Source organism: Cryptomeria japonica, chromosome 7 (genome assembly GCF_030272615.1).
Source record: "Cryptomeria japonica chromosome 7, Sugi_1.0, whole genome shotgun sequence".
Lineage (NCBI taxonomy): Eukaryota > Viridiplantae > Streptophyta > Pinopsida > Cupressales > Cupressaceae > Cryptomeria > Cryptomeria japonica.
This window is the reverse complement of record NC_081411.1, coordinates 569,299,445-569,315,680: the sequence shown is the minus strand read 5'-3', so window position 1 is coordinate 569,315,680 and position 16,236 is coordinate 569,299,445.

Below are 16,236 nucleotides of genomic sequence, written 5' to 3'. Positions count from 1 at the left end.
GAATGCAATCTTAAGTGGTCCGTCTGATACAAATTTTTTCAAACTCATGCTATGCACTTCAACAAAAACAGCATTGGATAAGCTACAAAGTATATATGAAGGAGATACCAAAGTGAAAGAATCCAAACTACAAAATCTAAGAGCTCAATTTGAAATCCTAAAAATGAAAGAAGAGGAGAAGATAGTTGATAGTTTACTATCTGCAAAGAGTGGATGAGATTGTTAGAGCTAAAAAAGGACTTAGAGAGGATATCTCATATGAAGTTATTGTCAAGAAGGTTCTGAGATCATTAACCACAAGGTATGACACAAAGGTCTCCATTATTGAAGAAACTAAAGACAAAGACATTCTCTATTGATGAATTGTTTGGATCCTTATCAACTTATGAGATGAGAACAATAAGTGGAGAACTATCAAAGAGAGAGGTTGCATTCAACATAACTAAGGAAGGAAAAGAAGAATCTTCTCATGAAGAAGAAGATGACTATGATGTTGTTGTAGATAACTTTGTGAGAAAAATAAAAAAAGGATCAAACAAGTACAAAGGTAAGCTTCCCTTCAAATGCTTCAACTATGGTAAAATAGGGCATTTTGCTTCTAAGTTTCCCTATGGTGAGAAATATGGAGATGAGAAGAAAAACAACGGATCTTTTGGTAAGGATAAAATGAAGAAAACCTACAAGCCAAGGAGAAGAATCTTTAGGAAGAAAAACAGTCTCTAAACCTTTGAAGATGATGCCACGGATGAAGAGAGTGTCTCTGATGAGGATTGCAGTGAAGAAGAAAGAGAAGTTAATATCTTTATGGCACAAGGAGAACTAGATGATGAGCATGCTGCTAGTGATGAAGATGAAGAAGTTTAAGTTGAGGTAGATCTTGAAGGTGAACTTGTGAGTGCTCTAGAAGAACTTAGAAAGGTGATAAAAAAAATACAAAAAATATAAGTATGTTGATGTTGAAGAACAAGAGCTGCTAAACAAATCTCTTGATAAGTCAAAGACAACAATTTCTAACTTGAGAATCCAGTTGGAAGAAGCAAAAAGGATGTATGAAGTAACAAAATAAGATTTAGAGAAGAATGTATCAAAAATTAGAAGAAGAAATTGTGAATTTTAGAAAGGAACTTGAAAAGTACCAAGATGAACTCAAGGTGAGAATCAAGTATGAGGGTGACATTGATGCATTGGATAAAATGTTGAAAAAACAAAAACACTCCAAAGACATAGAAGGTATTGGAATTTATGTTGGTCAATTATCTAAGGGTCAAGACTCATCCAATAAAGAAATACACTTCACCTATTCAAGTGAAAATAAAAACAAACAAACTTTTACAGTCAGCAAACCCACTGAGAAAAGGACATATGTTTCTACAACCAAGAGCAAACATGTTGATCCAAAAGGAAAAGCCAAGATGGATGATGGGGGCTTCACAAGAGTCAAGGATACAAGGAAGAGCTCAATAAGACCAAGTCACTCTTCTCCAAGGAGACCAATGAAAAATAACTTCAACAATGATTGGTATGTACCTTAGTTCCATGGTTACTGTTATAAAAGTAATACTTATGGTCATAGAATTGAAGAATGTAGACTTATGCTTAGGTCCCCTCCTAGTTATGAAAGTAGAAATCCTTTTCTTTCTCGTAGAGATGTAAATTTAATTTATTATCATTGCAATGGTGTTGGTTGTAGGAGTCATGAATGTAGGAGAAATGTATCTCAGTCCTACAATAGATTTTGAAATTCATCATTCAATGAAAATATAAAATGCTACCATTGTCAAAACTTAGGCCACATTACAAAACATTGTAAGCTTAGGAAAACTAAGCAAAAGAAGGCACTGTCAAATTTGGAATAAAAAAACAAAATTAGATCACAATGAGATAGCTAAAAACAAGGAAGAGACAAAACAATTTTGGATAGAAAGAGATAAGGACAAAATTCAGTCAAGTTTGATTGTCCAAACTTCCCTACATGCAGAAAGGGAGAACTTATGGGTAGTAGATAGTGGTTGCTCCAATCACATGACTGGAGATAAAAAGAAATTCATTAAGATGGAAGATTGGAATGGTGGTTCTGTGAGATTTGGAGACAACTCATAAATCAAAATAAAAGGCAAGGGTACTCTCAGCATAGATGTCAAATTGAAATCTCATGATGTATACTATGTTGAGGGTCTGAAACATAACCTACTAATTTTAAGTCAAATGTGTGACAAAGGATACAAGTTTACATTCATATGAAATCAGAAAGGAGAGAAATGGTCAATTGGTTGTAGAAAGAAAAAGGACTGATGGAAATGTCTACAATTTAAAGGAATGCTTTGAACCACAATGCATGATGGGACAAGTTGATGAAAGTTGGATGTGGCATAGAAGGCTAGGACATATCAATTTTGACAACTTAGTTAAGGTAAGAAAGAAAGGGTACGTTAGGCACATACCTCAGATTATCAAACCTGCTTGCACCTTCTATGATGAGTTCCAAAGAGGAAAGCAACTAAAGTGAGCTTCAATACTAAATAATACTCTACTACAAGGCCACTAGAACTTGTGCATACCAACTTGTGTGGGCCAACCAAGACAAGAGCACTAAATGGAGAAAAATATTTTATTTTATGGGTCACCTTTCTTCAAGACAAGTCACAAGCATTTGAAAGATTCAAATTTTTTAGAAGACTGGTTGAAAAAGAGAGTGGTTACAAGATGAAATATATTAGATCAGACCATGGAGGTGAGTTCAAATCAAATGAATTTGAAGATTACTGTGAGAGACATGGAATTAGAAGACAATATTATACCCCTAGGAAACCACAACAAAATGGTGTTGTGGAAAGGAAAAACAGAACAATCATGGAAATGGCAAGAACAATGTTAAATGAAGAAAATTTGCCTAATGTTTATTGGAAAGAGGCAGTCCACACAGCTATATACATCTTAAATAGAGTACAACTAAGAGTGAACAACAGAATGACACCTTATGAGTTATGGTATGATAGAAAACCATCAGTCAAGTACTTCAAGATGTTTGGTAGCAAATGCTTTATCAAAAGAGATGAGGATGGATCAGGTAGCTTTGAATCAAGATGTGATGAAGGTATATTCTTAGGATACTCTACTCACAACAAGGTATACAAATGTTTTAGCAAGAGGCTAAAGAAGGTGGTTTAAAGTGTACATGTGAGGATTGATGAAGATCTACATAAAGGTAAACAAACCACAATAAATCAGATTGAAGAATCATATGTTGAAAATGAAGAGCAATTTGAAAGTGAACAAGAAGAGGCGCCTAACAAAGCTCCAAATAGGTATGTTCAAAAGAATCATCTCGAGGATCAAATTATTGGCAACAAGAATAAAGGTGTGCAAACAATAAGAAGGCATGCAAGAAATAATGAGCAAGTAAACTTATACTTCATGACTGAGATGGAACCCAAGACATATGATGAGGCCGATAAAATTGAAAAGTGGTTGAAGGCCATGGAAGAAGAGTTGTAGTATATTGAGAAGAATAAGACATGGGAATTGGTTCCTAGACGTGTTGATAAGAATGTCATTAGGACTAAATGGGTCTATAGGAACAAGATGAATGAAGAAGGAAAAGTGATAAGGAATAAAGCAATTCTTGTATGCAAGGGATATGCCCAAGTTGAAGGGATAGATTTTGAAGAGACTTTTGCACCAGTTTCAAGAGTTGAAGAAATCAGGATGCTTTTGGCATTTTCAACATATAAGGGATACAAAGTATATCAAATAGATGTCAAATATTCCTTCCTGAATGGAAATCTAGAAGAAGAGGTATATAGAGAGCAACCTGAAGGATTCTAACTTCATGAAGATGAGGATTTTGTTTGCAGATTAAAGAAGGCACTATATGGATTAAAATAGGCCCCTACAACATGGTATTCAAGATTGGACAAGTATCTCCATTAGAAAGGTTTTATAAAGGGAAATGCAGACATCAATTTATATATTAAGGTAGAAGGTGAACACATGATCTTATTTATGGTGTATGCAGATGATATCATCTTTGGAGGGAAAAAGGATACCTTATGCAAATAATTTGCTAACCAAATTTAGTCTGAGTTTGAGATGTCCATGCTTGGAGAGCTATCATATTTTCTTTCTTTGCAAATATCACAATAGAATAGGGGTATATTCATCTCTCAAACCAAGTATGCTAAGGACATGCTAAAGAAATTTTAAATGGAAGATAGCAAACTAGTTAGTACCCCCATGGTGATAGGTTGCAAATTAAGTAAGGATGATGGGTCACCTAGTGTAGATCAAACTTTGTGTATAGATCCATGATTGGAAGCCTATTGTATCTCACGACCTAAAGGCCTGATATAGTTCAAGCAGTGTGCATGGCAGCAAGATTTCAAATAGCTCCTAAGAAATCACATGTCAATGCAGTTAGGAGGATATTCAAGTATTTGCAGGGGACTCTTACTTATGGCTTATGGTACCCAAAGAAATGAGATTTCACTTTGCAAGCCTATACTAATGTTGATTGGGTAGGATGTGTAGATGGTAGGAAGAGCACTAGTGGTGGAGCTCTCTTTCTTGGAGAAAGGTTGGTGTCGTGGAATAGGAAGAAAAAAGAGTCCATTTCATTATCAACTGCTGAAGCAAAGTATATTGCAGCTACCACATATTGTTCTCAAGTCTTGTGGATGAAGCAGACTCTCAAGGACATTCAAGCAGAGTTTTCAGATCCCATTCCCATCGTGTGTGACAACTCAAGTGCAATCAATATATCAAAGAATCCAGTCATGCATTCAAAGAAAAAACATATTGTCATCAAATATTATTTTCTCAGGGAAAAAGTTGCAAAGAAAGAGGTGAGAATTGAATATGTGTGCACTGGTGAACAAGTAGCTAACATCTTTACTAAGTCAACATTGCCAAAAGACAACTTTAAATATCTGAGACAAAAATTGGGAGTTGTCCCACCTTCCTACAACACTTAAGTGTTTTATGTGGTCTATGGTTCAAGAGGAGCATATTGTCTTACACTTTTTATCCTTGAACCTCATGTTTGTTCTTAGGGGGAGGTTTGAATTTTTTTTTAAGCAGTATTGTAACTGCTTTTTATATTGTAATAATGGTTCTCTTAGTAGATATATATATAGTGACTTATCATGGCATATATTGTAATAATGGTTCATATAGCATGAAGACAATAGAGAGTCCATAAAGTATATCATCTGAGGCACAATACATGATTCTAAGACTATCAAGTAAGTTGTTCTCAATGAGATGTAAGGTTTGAGGGGGAGACAGTGTTTACTACTATGTTATGAGAGGGTATGTCAAGTGAAATGGTTCTAGCACTGATATGCATATGCAAGATAAATGGTTTTAGCATAGATATACATCTAAGGGGGATATGGATCTCGATTGGCTATTTGGTATCATGTGCAAAATGGTCGTCTATTATGGATATCAGATGGAATGTTTTTTCTATAGGAGTGCACACCCCTTTGCCATTGTTGTCAAAGGGGGATAAATTTTCTGCGTGTAGACATCAATGCCAAAGGGGGAGATTGTTGGAAAAGGTTGTCATTTATGTCAACTAAGTCAAGCATTTTCAGGTTGTAGAAGAATCACATAACACGAAGGTTAACTAAGTCAAGTAGTTGCAGGTTGCAGAAGAATCCCATAACACAAAGGTTATCGACTGGATTGCAAAATTGCATAATATGGAGGTTATTGATGTCAAGGAGGTGTGCATAACACAAAGGTTATGCATTATGTGACCCCTGCAAGTCTATGACATGAACAGGTGAGGAAAAAATGATCTTGCAAGCACATGGGATAGATTGTGGCCCCCACCATACTGTAGTAGTAACTGGTAAACAAAATGTGATCCTGTGGGCACGCATGATAAGAGAATTGAGGGTCCCCACCATTCTGTGGCTGGAACGAGTGCACAAAGAGGAATCCAGTGAGCGTGCAAGCAAAGACATCTAACTACCTGCTATTTTGTGCTAGAATTTGCTAAAGGGGTGGTAACCTAGCGGGAACGTGAGGAAAGGTTGATGCATCCTGTTGTTTCATGAATTCCAAAGGTGAACAAAGAGAGACCTAGTGGGCATTTGGGGTAAAGATACTTACTGCTCGTTGTTCCACAACTTGCAAGATTAGACAAAAGGTAATCTAGCGGGCGCGCAAAAAAGTAAATAGAGCCACCCACCATTCTATAACTTGCAATGATGCAAGAAAAGTGATCCAACGGGTGCACTGAAGTCAAGGTGAAGAATGTTGCATCCCACCAGCCCGCACAGGTAAAAGGACTAGAAGGATAAATGATATGGGATGTTGTTTGGTGATGCATAAAACATGAAGGTTAGTTGCAATGGGGACTTTAATTGTTTTGAGCATCCCGATAGTCCACATGGGCATTGACTAAATTTGACCAAATGACATGGCATTTATGAGGCAAATCAGAAGCTACTTGTTGAAAAAGATTAATGGTTATTTTGTCGACAGATTTAAAGTTTTTGACTTATTTTGTAGCCATGTTTGCAAGTCGATAGACTCAGTGGTCCTCGTGGTGGTTGATCATACTTGACCGAGTGATTTTGACAATGATTATGATGACATGTGAATTCTAGGTGGTCGAATATGAATGTTAAAATATTGAAGTCAGTGTTGGTGATGTTCTTAAATTCAAATGAGGTAGTTGTCGGTCCAATTAGTGTAGGAGGATGGATAATGCATTAATGGTGATTGCATTGAAGATGGTTGAAGGGCTTGAGGTGATTGACAGAGGCAAAATCAAAACTATTTTGATTAAGTAAAAATAGGTATTTGAAAGGTACCCGAACCTTTTACAAGCCAGGAGAACAAAAAAGCATAAAAAAGTGCCTGATCACTTCAAAAAGTCAAAATGAACCCACCGGATGGGCACAGCTTAAAACATCATTACATAATTACATAAAACTTGGAACAGACAACAACAGGAAAGCAAAAGACAACAAAGAGACAGAACCTAGGACAGCAACTGGAACTAAATACTATTCAGGATCTCCTCAGCGTGAACAACCATTTGTTTCATGTTGTTTACTGAGGTCTTCCTATCCTCCAACTCACGACCTTCGATGTCAACCTTATTCTTTGTGTTGGCTCTGGTCCTCCTTTCATGACCCTTCTTGTTCACCTGCTCTTTATCACCTTCCTTCTATACATTGTTCTTGTACCTATTGATAAAGATGTTCATGTTGTCCACCGAAGATTTAAGAATTTGGAAATTTTGATCAGCAAGCTACTTGACATTGTGCTCCAGCTTGTCAATTTTGCTACCAAAATCTTTCAGTTTGTTGTCCATTTCTTTTCTATCTCCCATCTCATTGAACTTTTTCTTTGTGGCTAATATTTTTCCAACCATACATTCAATAGCTTGCACATTATGCAGAACGACCACTAACTCTTTGACATGCTCCGCCAAGGGCTTGTCACCAACTATAATTCTTGACATGGCCTGTGTATCTATTTTCAAACTATTAATATCCTTCACCAGAGTAGTGATGGTCTCATAGAAAGCCTTAATGGTATCTTTGTCACCACTATCACTTTGACCCCCTTTTTCCTTGTTATGCAGGCTAGTGGTTTTCACGGTCTCCACGGTTTCCAAATTATCCTTAACTGGGTTACCCTCCCCTTCTTTGTCCTGACTATCAATCCTCTTATTATCATCATCCTCCTCCTCAGACTCAACCAGAACATAATTGAGATCAGAATTGCTACCCTTTTTAGTGTTCTTTTTCTGAGCCTTCTTTCCAGAGGCTTTCCGTTTCCTCTTTTTAACAGGTTTTTACTCAAGGGAATCAGTTTCAGAGTTTGACATTTCAGATTCCACAATAATCCTCCTCTTCTTAGCCCTAATCCTCCCTTTTTTGCTAGTTTCTTCTGACTCTCCCTCGGTCTCAGAATCAAAGTTGAAACCACTATCCTTACTTTCCATAGTCTCATCTCTGGCATTTTTGCCTTTAATAGGCTTTTCAATGCACTTCCCCTTTAGCATTTTGTAAACCAGGACCATGAGCCCCTAGTGGAGGGAATGATTGCCTTTAGGGTCCTTCTAGATCTCCTTTATAGTATGATCCATTGAACAAGCCAGGTAATAGGGAAGGCTAACCCTTTCACCATGACGAAAATGGTTAAGAAGGATGAAGTGATGCCCATAAGCCCTGGCAAACCTACCGTCTAAGGTAATATATTCAATAGAAGCAAATAAGACAAACCTCCATGGCCTGCAAATTCTCTTCGGGGAGTGGTAGGAGTTGTCAATTTTTATCATCTTTCTTCTCTCACCATTTGTAACAAGAAACTTGTCTGCAACCTTATTTGATATCCCTCTATCCCTATAAAATTTCATACCCTCAGTAGTCATCCCCATGGCCTCAACAATAACCTCTTCATCTACATTCATCATATGTGATCCAATCAAAACTTTTCCATTTTTCCAATTCTTTATAAAGTAGCTAGTAATTGTGGGGTCCTTCCCATTCAGTTGTTCCATGAAAACATTGAGCCCCCCTGCTAAAGGATACTCCAGACTTCTTTGTTCTTTCTCCATTCAGAGCAGGATGCAGGTTCAAATCTCTTCTTGTTTCTTCCCATTTTTCCAGCACCTTCCTTGCAATGCCTTCTCTCATTTTGATAACTTTTCCTCTAGTTTCTATGGTTATTCTGTAAGAGCGCCCATAATCTGTTCCAAATAATGATGATATGACACCTATTTAGTAGCTCATTATCTTCAACCAAGCCCTGCATCGAAAAAGGTGGAAAGGTCATTAGAAATAATGATTAAAAGTACCATGTTGCCTTGTATAGCTTCGGTCCTGATTGAGCAAGGATTTCATTTCACTTGCAATCTCCTTTTCACCATAACTAGTGATGATGTTTTCCGATTGGCAAGCCAAGTTGGCTGCCCAATCAGCACAAGAGTTGGCCTCCCTATAAACATGTGTAAAAACACACATTTCAAACTCTTCACTGATTTTCTTTTTTGCTTTAATAGCATTACTAATCGACCATGATGGTGGGAATTTCATATTTAAACAATTGATAATGTTTAAGGAGTCTCCTTCACCCCAAACTTTAGTGCATTTGGCTTCTTTGGCAAGGATAATCCCATGATAAGTTACCATGGCTTCGGCAACATGGTTGGTCTGTTTTCCTATAGCAATACATTTTATGATTTTACATATTCCCCATTCATCCCTTGGGACCACTCCGCATCCTACAACCCCCGGGTTTCCCTTAGAGGCCCCATCAAAATTGATATCCATCCATCCCCTAGGTGGGCTGGTCCATATCACTCCCTCTCTAGGGTTACTCTGGATACTCTCTTGAGATTTTAATCTCCATTTTTTATAGACAAATTGATCCTCCTTAGTGTTAGGATTATCAATACCACCTATAATATTCATATTTTCGACTATGCTTCTTCTTATTTTTTCAAACACAATGTTAGCCTTAGTATACTTTTCTCTGAAAATCCTATCATTTCTCTCTTTCCATATACCCCAGCACATGTGTGGTAAAGCAATTCTCCATAGCAAGGTAGTAGTTCTATTTTTTGAAGGATGATGCCATGACTTGAAAATCTCCTGAATCGAGTTGGGGAAGCTCCAACTGATATTGAATTGATCCAGACAACTTCCCCAAACATCAGCTGAGAAGGGGCAATGAAAGATCATATGATTTATTGTCTCCTCATTCTGCTTACAAAGTGTATAGAAACTTGGTATGTTGATACCTCTTTTTCTTATATTCTATGTTGTTAGAATTTTGTCTTGGAGGGCTATCCAAAAGAAAACGTTGATCTTGGGGGTAAGGCCTTTCACCCATGCTTTAGCCCAGCAAGGACTTTCCATGTTATTGTACTGTTGATGATAAAGAGATGCCACAGTAAAAGTACCACTAGCAGTGAGTTTCCAAATTAACTGGTCTTCTTCTTCAATCCTCACCATTGAGTTCATGACTTTGTTCAAACTACCCAAAGACTGATCCACTTGAGATAAGTTTTTCCACTATCTGTCTTTCCACTGTCCATCTTTCCAATAATCCTCCACCTTGGTTCCAAATCTTTCCTTGCATTGGTTCTGATATATGTTCCACCCAAGGTTTTCATTTAAAGGGATCTCCATAAGCCAAGGATCCTCCCAGAACTGAATAAGATTCCCTTTCCCCAACTTCCATTTTGTACCTTTGATAATTAAGTCTCTAGTCCTAGAGATATTTTTCCAAATATTGGATCCAATTGGGATAATCTCCGCTTTGAGGAAACTTTGAAGATTCGGACATTGGCTTTTATATTTGTTGTCCCATATTTTTTTGGCAAAATCAAAACTGTTAGATAGATTGAGTTTGCAAAAAAAAATAGCAACTCAGTACAAAGAACATTTAGGAAATCAAAGAAGAGTCATTTAATGCAGATGTTCAGTCCAAGAAAGAAAAAATCCAATCTGAAAGACTCTTCCAAGATAAAAAAATCAAATCCTCTACTCTTGTGATCCCCCATAAGCAAAAAGAATTATTTTTTTAAGCTCTATGTTCGAGGGAAAATTATTGATGTACAAAGTTGATCTAATAAAGAAGTGGTTGATGATATTTGACAAATGCAGGTGTGGTAGGTGAGTTGGTTGAGAGATAGACAAGTAGCTGGTGATCAAAATAGTCAGTGAAGTAATCTAGATGTTGATGCTGCTACGAAGGGAGATAGTGTGTGTGCAAAATTGCAAAGTGGTAAGTCAAGAACTATGAGCAGACAAAAAAATATAGAGGTAGAGATTAGAGAGTGGAAAAGATAGAGAGTTGAAGAGAATGATAGTTCTAATACTTAATGTAAGTACAGATGTCAAGCTAATAAGATGAGAGGGGGGGGGGTGAATCATACAAACTTCATCTTCCATAAAAACATCAGATTCAACCTCGGTAACATATACTTTAGTAATATGACCAAAACTGCTAAATATGCAAACTCAAAAGCATATAAACATCATAAACCTCAAAACACCATATTTAACATGGAAACCCAAATAGGGAAAAACCACTATGGGATTTCGGACCCACTAAGAAATATACTCTTCTAGAGTATGCTCGGTTAAAAGCAAATCCTGTTAAAGATTACAAACACATTGCTAGATGTGACCTAGTTAAGGGATTTCCCTCAGATCTGTTAGGATCTTCACCTTGTTAGAAGTGACCTTGTTAAAGGATTTCAAACACTCAATTGGAATGTCACCTTGCTAGAGGGTTTTATAAATAAGACTGTTAAGTCCACTCGGTTAAGAGGTTTTCTGTCACTTTCACAAAATAACAGTAATAAAAATCTATCTGCAACTTCACATCTAAAATGCTAAAGCAAATTCTTATTTTCTCAATACAATCTAGACATAGAACTAATCTTGTCCATCTGTTGGGCTTCTATACTCTATTATTCAAACAGGTCTTCAAGCTTTTGTGCTCGGTAATCACTATGTAGCATCCCTGTGCATACATTTTCTCGCATACATTGTTTATCAATAGTTCCCTATTTATAAACAATTAGCCAACCGCTTAATCTCCTTGATCACATTTCCCATGATAAATCATAGCCATCAGATCTTCAATCTTGTCCAGGTTCAATGTATCCTTCGATCTGAAAAATGTTTTACCCTGCCTAGGAACTTGCATACATTTCTTGGAACTTGTGCTAGGGTAATGCGGTTCAATCTGTGTTGTAGATCTTCATGCCAATTTTCCTTTGCCATAGATTTATTAACAAACTTCATTCACGGCATACCAATCATTTAATCAGTTCCATCTCATCAGCTTCCTTCATTAAATAATGCATGTAACCATTTAATGTATTATGTTACAGCTCGGTTACAACTTGGTAACAACTCGGTAAATACTAAACCTCACTCGGTAGACATTTCGCCTTCATTAACCGATAGAGATAACCTTAGGGTTTACCAACTAGGTTCCTTAGGGTTTACCGACTAGGTTCTTTGCTCAGTAACATAGTATAGTATTAACCTTACAATTTACAACATATGTATGATGTTAAAACAATCTAAACATCATGATCTCATCATTGTCTGACTCGGTAATAGTTGCCCATTGAATACCTTATTCATCCCCTTATTCATCATATTATTTTTGTGTCTTTTACCGGCATCTTTATACTCATCAAATCATACTTCTCAAGATATGGCAACATCATACTGAATTAGAAAATCAATTTCTTAACATCAATGACAAAATAATAATATTAAGACAGTAAATCATCCTTAATTAGTTATATCCATAATCATCAACAACCTTCTCAATATCCTTATTGAAATTCCAACAATCCCCCATTGTCTGTTATAATGCCAAATGCCAACAATCTCCCCCTTTGGCATTGATGGCAAAACCAATTGATTTGACCTAATTGATTCAGATTGTTGTGAGTTGTTTGTGAGATTCTGAAATGCTCTCTTCCTGTCATCAGAATTTTCCCCCATACATTAGACTTCTCCTCTTTTCTCCAGTCTTCTCCCCTTTTTCTTCAATCTTCTTTAGTCTTCTCCCCCTTTGACAACAATGCCAAAAAAAAAGCAAAGAACTAAAACATAATTTCTTCCTGTATGAAGTGAATTCCTGTTGTAATGTGTCAACTTAGTCTCGGTTAGAGCATTTTGTCTTCAATTCTTGTTTCCTGTATTGTATCCTGCACTGTTTCCTGCACACCTTTAGAAAACATCCTAAAGTGTGTAAATTGGCATCAACTCCTAAAAGATATTCTATAGAGTCATCGAATTGATGCTTTCACTAAACTCGGTCAGTGAGTAGAAGATAGGGGTAGGACCCCTAACTTACTTCTGAGATACTCAAAAATGTCCCTTGGTAGTGGCTTGGTGAAGATATCTACTATTTGTTCCTTTGTGCTAATATACTCCAACACCACTTTCTTCTCTTGAGCTTCTTCTCTAAGATAATGATATTTGATAGAGATGTGCTTTGTCTTAGAGTGCATAACAGGATTCTTCGAAATGTCAATGGCACTAGTATTATCACAAAATATAGTTACTAGCTCGGTAACTTTCTCATTTATACCTTCCAATAGTTGTTTGATCCATGCTATGTTGGTACAATTCAATGTTGCAGCAACGTATTCAACTTCTTCTGTTGACTATGAAACACATCCTTGCTTCTTGCTAAGCCAACTCACTAGTCTTTCTCCTAAAAAGAAAGCTCCTCCACTTGTGCTTTTTCTATCATCAATGTTGCCTGCCCAATCAACATCAGTATACACTTTTAAATCAAAACCATTTCCTTTCTGATATACTAAGCCATAATCCTCGGTACCTTTCAAGTAACTAAAAATTCTTTTGATTGCTATCATGTGTGTTTCCTTAGGATCTGCAGAGAATCTTGCAACTATACCTACTGCATGTGTTATGTCTGGTCTGCTATGAACAACATATTGTAGCTTTCCAATCATGGATCGGTAAAGTGTCTCATCAACAGATGCAGATTCATCATTCTTTGATAGTTTACAGTTGGTAGTCATAGGAGTACTTATTGGTTTTGAATCCTCCATTCCAAATTTCTTCAAGATTTCCTTTATGTACTTGGATTGAGTAATGAAAATCTCATTTTTCATTTGCAGTATCTATAAACCTATAAAATACTTTATCTCACTGATTAATGACATCTCAAAGTCTTTGCTCATTTCATTTCCAAAGTTCTTGCATAAAGAGTCATTTCCACAAAATATAATATCATCAACAAATATGGCCGAGATTAGTATTCCATTTTCATCATTCTTCATGTACATATTGTTGTTCTCACTTGTCCTTATAAAACCAATCTTAATCAAATAAGAGTGCAATCTTTCATACCATGCTCTAGGTGCTTGTTTCAGACCATATAATGCTTTGTTCAATTTACATACCTAATCTTTACTCTTGTCTTCAACAAATCCTTCAGGTTGTTCAATAAAAACTTCTTCTTCTAATATTCCATTCAGAAATGCAGATTTGACATCCATTTGATATACCTTGAAGTTTTTGAAAGTAGCATATGTCAACAATGTTCTTACTCCTTCAAGTCTAGCCATAGGTGCAAAAGTTTCACCATAATCAATTCCTTCTTCTTGAGCATAACCTTTGCATACTAGTCTTGCTTTATTTCGAATGACCTCACCTTTTTCATTTAGCTTGTTTCTGAAAATCCACTTTGTACCTATTACATTTTTGTCCTTCAGTCTTGGGATTAGTGTCCATGTGTCATTCTTCTTGATTTGATCAATCTCTTCTGTCATAGCATTTATCCAATCTTCACTGTTAAATACCTCTTCCACTATTCTAGGTTCAAATTTAGACATCAGACATGTGTTATGTCTCAGTTTGTTCCTTGTCATCACTGGATCATCCTTATCTCCTATAATCTGACTTGGTGCATGATGTCTTCTGACATGCTTGGCTAATACAGGCTTGGTAGGCTCTGTATGATCTTCTTCATCACTCGGTAACTGGATATTCTTTTCATTTTCTTCAACAATTTTCTCGGTAAAACTTGTCAGTTGAACATAGACAAATTCATCATAATCTTTTGGTTCTTTGGAATGTCCTTCATCATTTCTTTCTGCAAATTCATCAATTTTCACATTTGCACTTTCTACTATTTTGTTAGATGATTTGATCAAACATTTAAATGCTTTACTTCTAGAAGAATAACCTAGAAATGTTCCTTCTTCACTTTTCTGATCAAACTTGCCATTTCTATCATCTTTGTGTACATAGCATCTACTTCCAAAGATTTTAAAATAACTTACATTAGGTTTCTTGTCATACCAGATTTCATATGGTATCTTCAAATTACCTTTCTTCAGTTGTACTTGGTTCAGGGTGTAAACTGTTGTGCTTATTGCTTCTCTCCAAAATGTTTGTGGTACTTTCTTTTTAATCATCAGGGTTCTGGCACAATCCACAATAGATATGTTTCTTCTCTCAGCTATTCCATTTTGTTGTGGAGTTCTTGGTGCAGAGACCTGTCTTTTTATACCATGATAATTGCAGAATAAGTTGAACTCATCAGATGTGAACTCTCCTCCTCTATCTGATCTAAGACATTTCATTTGTCTTCCTATTTCATTTTCAACTCTTGCCTTGTACCATTTAAACATTTGAAAAGGTTCTGATTTTTCTTTTAAAAACATTACCGACATAATCCTTGAATAGTCATCCACAAATAATATGAAATATTTATCACCATAATAACTTTGAACTTTCATAGGACCACAAAGATCAATGTGCACAAGATCTAAAATTCCCTTAGAAGTGTAAGACTTACTTGTAAAGCTTGATCTTATCATCTTACCCATCTGGCATCCTCGACACATAGCATTCTCAGGTTTTTCAAGACTCAGTAGACCTCTTACTCGGTGCTTCTTACTTATTTTGATCAGATTATCAAAATTTACATGACAAAACCTTTTATGCCATAACCAAGTATCATTTATCTTTGCATACAGACACTTGTTCCGAGTTGATTCAAGGTGAAATGTATTACCTTTTGTTTGTGTCCTGGTAGCAGCTAACTTTCCATGCTTGTCATGAACTTTGACAATTCCTTTCTGAAATTCTATTCGGTAACCTGTATTGTTTAGTTGTGCTACACTCAACAAATTGTATTTCAAACCTTAAACCCAATAAACATCATTGCATCTTGCATTGTCAAGAAGTGTTATAGATCCTTTACCTCTTACTGGACATGGTGCATCATTACCAAATCTTACATAGCCTCAATCATAGTCTTCTAACATAACAAACTTGTGTTTATCACCTATCATGTGATGTGAGCATCCACTATCTATGATCCAAGAATCATTAGTATTTATGTGAGATATAAGGGCTTTTTCTTCATACGTTTCTTCATGTGATTAGAATTTTTGTGTTATATGAGATCACCTAAGGGACTATATTCACTTGCATCAGAAAATTGATAGAAAATTTAAGTATGAGAATTAAGCTATTAAGAACCAAAAATCAAATGAAATTATATAAGAGCATAGTTATATTTAATAAATTTTAAATCCCTATTGCATTGTAGTATGAAAATGTGTAGGATAGGTGATTATACAATGTCATCCATTACAAACTCAATCACTTAGTTAAAGGATGAAATGCACATTCTTCTTACTATATACACCACTAAATTTCAACCTTACACCTATTTTTGTCTATTCAATTCCTA